Genomic DNA, 7,161 nt, shown 5'->3' on the forward strand with positions numbered 1-7,161 from the left:
GTGGTTACTAAAAATCCCTGTCAATGTGTAAATAAAGCATTTCAATCTGACAAATAATTGAACTACAAGGAGCTGTCAAAAAATTGGTGAGGGTGTTGCTACATTAAGACTTGGAAAGGAGAGAGTTGCAGAGGGCTTGCCAAGTCACAGGTTCTTGCATCTGAGCAGCTCAAAGCCAGTTTGTAGGCGTAATTACAAGTAGGGATCCCACTCAATACAGGCAGAAGAGGAATTTGAAAGGTGCTTCTTAGCATCTCCCCCCCCCCCCCCCCCCCCCCCCCCCGCCCCGGCCAATCAATTAGCAATGGAACCCATTTCCTTTTCTCGGACTCCCTAAAAGTATCAAAGGAGAAGGTCTGTTTTGCCAGGTAGCTTTGCATCTGGCTGTCTTGTGTGAATGACTTTGATAAAAATAACATGGTGTTAACAAAATTCACTACCCGAGTAGTTCCTAGGTATCTTATCCCATCTGAACTCAGGGGTTCTTAAGCTTTTTGTGTGTCATGGATTCCTCTGGCAGTCTGGTGAAGCTGATGGAATCCTATTTCAGAATGATGTTTTTAAGGGCATAAAATAAAATACATAGGATGACAAAGGAAACCAATAATATCAAAATACAGCTTATGTTTTAAAAAATATTTTAAAATTTAAAAATTTTTTTTTAAATTTTAATTTTTAAAAAATATTTTTCAGGGGGAAGCAAGGTGGTGCAGTGGATAGAGCACTGGCCCTGGAGCAACGAGGACCTGAGTTCAAATCCAGCCTCAGGCACAAACACTAGCTCTGTGACTCTGGGCATGTCACTTAATCCCATTGCCAAGCCAAAGAAAAAAAAATTAAAAATATTTTCAGAATCTTTTTTTTTTTGGTTAGGTAATCAGGTTTAAGTGACTTGCCCAGAGTCCCACAGCTAGTGAGTATTATGTGTCTGAGGTCACATTTGAACTTGGGTCCTCCTGACTCCAAGACTAGAGCTCTATCCGTTGCACCACCTAGCTGCCCCTAAAACATATTTTTAAAAAACGAGTTCACAGATCCTCTAAGATCTGACTGGGGACTCCAGATTAAGCACCGCTATCTAAAATATTCCCAGTACAGTTACTAACATAGCCACATTTTTGTAAGAGTGGGTTTCATCAATTTATTTATCTATAATCTAGCAGAGTTTTAATTGGGCAATTTGTTGTTCACTGAGCCCTAGAAAACATTACTAAAAATATGTTCTCTTCTCACCTACAAGGAAAAGACCCCAAACCTCCATTTTATTTTATTTTTTGTGAAATAAAGCATTTTTTAAAAAAAATCCAAAGCCAGATTCAATTCTCCTGAGGCCTAGAAACAAAAGTGAGGAATGAACTTTTCCTGACAGGAAAGACAGAGATTGAAAAATATGTTTGATGAATAGAATGCAAAAGCCTGGCAACAGTCATTGTGATGACAGACTGGAAAGAATTATGTTTGATAGAATTTGCTTAGCTCACCAAATTGAGAGACGTAGCAAAATGTAGTAAGCGCAAAGGAGAATTTCTCTCTTCTTATTATTACTTCAGGTAACTAAATCTTAGCATGTTTTTTGCATCTGCATGTAATTCTTATGCCCTTTTAGTTAATCAGAGCTTTTTAAATCCCTTCTGAGTTTAGGAAAGGGCATCTAGGTGGCACAGAGAATACGGTGCTGGGCCTGGAGTCAGAAGGACTCATCTTCCTGAGTTCAAATCTGGCCTCAGACACTTTCTATCAAATGAACTAGAAAAGGAAATGGCAAACCACTGTAGTATCTTTGCCAAGAAAACCCCAAAACCGCAAAGAGCTGGACACAACTGAAATGACTGAACAACAGCAAAGAGTTTAGAAATGTGGGATTTTAATTTCAGTGTTGCATTGTGGGCCCTCTTATTGTGGTGGGACAGCGAATTGAATCAAGGGCAAGTGTGGTGTTGTGGGCACAGCACTGGACTTAAAATCGGGAGCAATGAGTTGACCCATCGCCTCAGATATTTCTGAGCTAAGTGTTTATGGGCAAGTCAGCAATTCTGAGTCTCAGTTTTCTTTCTGTCAAATGGGAAGGATGCTTGTTCTGCCCAGCTCTTGTGGCTTGTTGTGAGGAAAGTGCTTTTCAAACCTTCAACTGCTTGAGAAATGTGAATTGTTGTTGATATGCCATGGTCTGGCTACATTTTTCTTCCAAAGCCATTGACATGGCAAAGCATTGCTGTGCTCTGATGGTTTCCTTGAAATACTTCCCTCCCCTACTGAAAATCTGTGTGTGAGGCCATGGAATAGGAGCTGCATGGATGCCCATGGAGGAGAAACGCGGCACTGGGGGACATGTGGTCGACTTCAGAATGGAGAGACCAGCGTGTACTAACAGTCTGGTTGTTCGATTAAGGCACTCCACAGCTTGTGGAGCATGTCACAGCCAGAAAGCTAGTTCTGCTATTCCTCTCCAGTCCTTTTAAATGAACTGCGTATGCCTCAAAGCCCTGCACTTTGAACTCTTGGGCAGCCCTAACAGATGCTTAATACCTATGGGTTCCAGAGTCAGTAAGTTAGTGCACTTGCCATAGACATAAGCACAAAGAAAAGAGATAAAACAGGACTTCAATTGTCTGAGCTCATGTATTCTAAGATTTGATATATTTTCTGTATGGAGAATTACTAAATTTGCTTCTCATTACCCCAAACCTCTCATTTTAAGAGCCAGTGATAAGGAGGACACTAGGAAGCTGCTGGGTGGTGCCATAGTGAATAGAGTGCTGGGCCTGGAGTCATGAAGACTCATTTTCCTGAGCTCAAATCTGGTTTCAGACACTTAGTAGCTGTGTGACCCTGGGCTAGTCACTTAACCCTGTTTGCTTCAATCCTCATCTGTAAAATGAGCTAGAGAAGGAAATGACAAAGCACTCCAGTATCTTTGTCAAGAAAACCCTGTGGATGGTATGGTCCATGGGGTTGCTACTTAACGACACCAATAAGGACAATAGCCACTGAGGGAAAGGAGGTAGGCCCAAGTAAAGATATTTGTTTGGACCCATAAGGCCTGCAATAGGAATGTGTAACTCATTTTATTATGTTAACTCAAATATCAGTGGAGTGATATGCAAACCAAATCAAAGATCATTTCTGTATTAGCTGCCATAATCTAGACATTCCTCTTAATCCCATCATGTCTTTATTACGGGGCAAATGTTGTTCTAACGCCCAAGGAGGAACTGTAATTCCTGAACTGCTCTTGGATAACCTGAACCAGATGGTAACGCTAAAAAAGATCCCTTTCCCATTGTTGGAAATGTTCTGAATACAAATGTGCACCTTTTGTCAGAATGAGCATACATTTTTGAGATGCCTGGGACTTGATGTCGCTTATCTACAGAATAATCTGTCAACTTGTTAGGGATCTGACCCTTTGAAAATTTCAGTTTGTCCTTTCCTGACTTCTGTACTGGGGGAAAACCCTGAGATTTGGATCAGAGAGACAATTTTAGCTGTTGTCCTACTTCGTAGTAGAGATAGTGCCACTGAAAAAAAAATGATTACCGTCCGGAATCCAAATATCTAGGACTATCTCTATGTATTCACAGACTTTTTAGAGTTAGAAGGGAAATATAGTTATCTATTGTATATACACACATATGTATACATACATTCGTATATACATATGTGTGTATATACATATATATGTGTATAATGTGCATGTGTATCTCCATATGAGTATATAAAGTTCACAGTTCCAGTGGTCAGACCCTGGATTAAAATAGATATTTAGGGGCAGCTAAGTGGTGCAGTGGATGAAGCTCCGACCTTGGGGTCAGGAGGACCTCAGTTCAAATCCAACCTCAGACTTGCTGTTTGCCCCTGGCCATGTCACTTAACCCTAATTGCCTCACCAGAAAAAAAGAGAGAGAGATTTAGCCTGCAAAAGAGGCTTGGGGAAGATTATGAGAGCAGTTTTTGAGTATTTGAAGGGCTGTCATATGAAAGAGGGATTAGACGTCTGTTCTGTGGGCCTCAAAGAGCAGAACTAGGGCCAGTGAATGGAATTTGCAGACAAATGTGGGCTTGCTTTAAGGAAAAGCACTTAGAATTGTCCAAAGACTGCCCCTTCTCTGAGGCTCTTTAAGGAAAGACCCAATACCAGTTTGTCAGTACGTAGTAGAGACATTCTTTTTCAAGGTTGGTTTGGAGTAGATGACCTCTTCCATGACTTCTAAGATGATAGTGATCAATACTTCCATTTTTCAGGTAAGGAAATTGCAGCTCAGAGAAAGGATGTGATTTTCTCACAGAATTAGGCTAAATCACCTGGTGCTCTTCCCACCCCAATACACTCTCTTCTTAAGTCCTTCTAGGGTTCATTCATGTTGTTCTAAGTTCTCATGCCTTCATGTAGGTACTAAGGTAATTCTGCTGCTTTATCCACATTATTTATTCCTTCAGACCTGGGGGGCTAAACCAAAAAATCCTCTAATTCCAAATTTTAGAAAAATTAGATCCCCTTTCACTATGGAATGTGGCATTACATCTTGGGAAAGATCGCCATCTTGCGGCTATAGCATGCTTGGCAGGATCTTAGAAATGCGTTTTTATTAAGCATGTACTCGTGTCAGCTACTAATTACACTCGTTATTTAAACTTAAAAGATCTCTATGATGGGGATGGAAATCGACTTTAGTTGTTGAGTCATTTCCAACTTTCCATGACCCCGTTTGGGGTCTCCTTGGCAAAGATACTGGAGTGACTTGCCATTTCCTTCTCCACCTCATTTTACAGATGAGGAAACTGAGGCAAACAGTGTGAAATGATTTGCCCAGGGTCACAAAGCCGGTGACTGTCTGAGGCTGGATTTGAACTCAGGTCCTCCTGATCCAGGGCTGGGGCTGTATCCACCGTGCCACCTTAGCTGCCCTTGACTTTTACTTGAGTTTGAATCAATAAGCATTTCTTATCTATTGTGTACTAGTTTGGGGGATGTGAAAACAAAGAATGAAGCAAGGCCTACTCACAAGAAGCTTCCATCCTAATGGGGGAGACAACCAAGACAAATATAAGCACATACAGAATAAATGTAGAAAGAATAAGTACAAAGCAATTAGATATGACTGTTCATGAGAAGAGGCATTAGCAGGGGGGTGGGGGAGGGAATTAAGAAAGTTTTCATGTAAAACAAAGGCATAAAACATTCCAGCAGAAGGACTAATTGCAGCCTGTAACACTCACCAGTGTGGCGGGAACCAAATTCAAGTATAATTGAGTAACATTTAATGAAATAAATAAAAATACAATTGAATATAGATAGTGTTAATATGTGGTTTTCAAAATGAATATACAGCCTTAAGATCTTTATGTGTCATTTAGTGGTTTCTATTCGAGTTTGATACCACCGATGTAGAAGATGGTTTTTTAACTGTGTCTTAAGGAATAAAGGAATGCTATGGGGTGGAGGTGATAAAGCAGTGGGGAATGGTAGATGCAAAAACATGGAGAAGTTAGGTAGAGTTTCTGTATGAGGAACAGAGTGAAAGAGAGGTTGGGAAGATTATAGGATGTGAGAAGGAAAAACGTCCAATGAGACTGGAAAAATAGATTTTTTTTTTTGTCTAGGCAATGGGGTTAAGTGACTTACCCAGGGTCACACAGCCAGGAAATATTATATGCCTGAGGCTGGATTTGAACTCAGGTCCTCCTGACTCCAGGGCAGGTGCTCTATCCACTGCCACCTAGCTGCCTTGAAAAACAGATTCTTAAGGACTTTAAAATCTAAACAGAGGAATTTATAATTGATTCTAAGCAAACAGGAATCATTAGAATTGATTGAAAGGGGGAGTGACATGGTCAGATCTGTGCATAAGGAAAATCACATTGGCAGAAGAATATAGGATGGACTGGAGTGGGGAAAGACTTGTGGCAAGAACAATTTGGAGTCCAGAGGGATGATGAGGGCTTGAACTAAAGTGATAGTCTTCCACAAGAATTATAGAGCTAGAAACAGCAAAATCTGGCAACTGATTAGATTTATGTGGTATGGGAGATTGAGGAGTCAAGATTAATGCTGAGGTTAGGAACCTGGGGCACTGAAAGCAGGATGGTACTTTTGACAGACAGTTTGGAAGAGAGAAGATTGATGGGAAGGGAATGATGAGTTCAGTTTTTGAATTTGAGATGTCTCTGGGACATCTAGTTTGAAATGTGTAATAGTCAATTGGAGATGTGGGCCTGAAAGTCGGGAAATACTGGCTTGGTATATAGATCTATGAATTATTGGCGTAAGGGATGATAATTCAACCCATGGGAGCTGATGAGGTTATCAAGATAGTGTAGAGAGGGAAGAGAAGAGGGTCTAGAGAACCTTGGGGATGTACTCATAGTTAGAGGGTGTGATATGAGTAATAAGGCTGCAAAGAAGAAGGAGAAGCAAGACAGTTAGAGGGAGGAGGAAAATATAGGTGATGTAAAAATATCAACAGACAATCCTTTCTTCTGTTCTTTTTTTTGTATATGAAAATGTTAATGAGGATGTTCACCATATTTGGTTTTAATTAATAAAAGAAAAAAAATTTTTTAAAGGGATTAGCAAGTAAAGCCAGAGCCAGGACTAATGACCTGAGAAAGTACTGAAAGGTGGAGGGAAAGGAAGTCTCAATCAGGATGAATAATAGGTTTGGGAGAGATGAGGTGGGATGATAGAAGGTTCCAGTCAGATAAGGGAATGTCAGTTTCTAATTAAGGAAGTAGAACACTTGTGGATAAAGAATGATCAGATCTTGTATGTGACCATTCCTGTGTGTGACTGAGGTACAGTAAAGGAGTAGGCAATACTGCCTGTATGGAGGGTATTAAAAGCATAGGATATGTGTCTAACCCTCATCAGTTCAGGAGGAGAGGGTGACAGGAGTCTCAGGAGTGTAAGCATGGGCAGACAGAACTCCACATAAATTCACAAGCAGTTCTTTGAATGGGGTCTTGTAAGATCTGTAATGAAAGGTTGCAGTTTTCGATAGCTTAAAGCCTGGATCAAAAATTAGACACCTGAAAAATTATTCTTAGCTTTTTCTTCCTGTTGTGATATGCTCACATATATTTTGATTATGAAGAATGAGGCTAATGCCTTGTATCCCCAATCTTCAATTAATACTCTGTTCTCTACCCTTCCTTAACGACTTC

Source organism: Phascolarctos cinereus, unplaced genomic scaffold (genome assembly GCF_003287225.1).
Source record: "Phascolarctos cinereus isolate Bilbo 61053 unplaced genomic scaffold, phaCin_HiC Scaffold_7;HRSCAF=346, whole genome shotgun sequence".
Taxonomy (NCBI): domain Eukaryota; kingdom Metazoa; phylum Chordata; class Mammalia; order Diprotodontia; family Phascolarctidae; genus Phascolarctos; species Phascolarctos cinereus.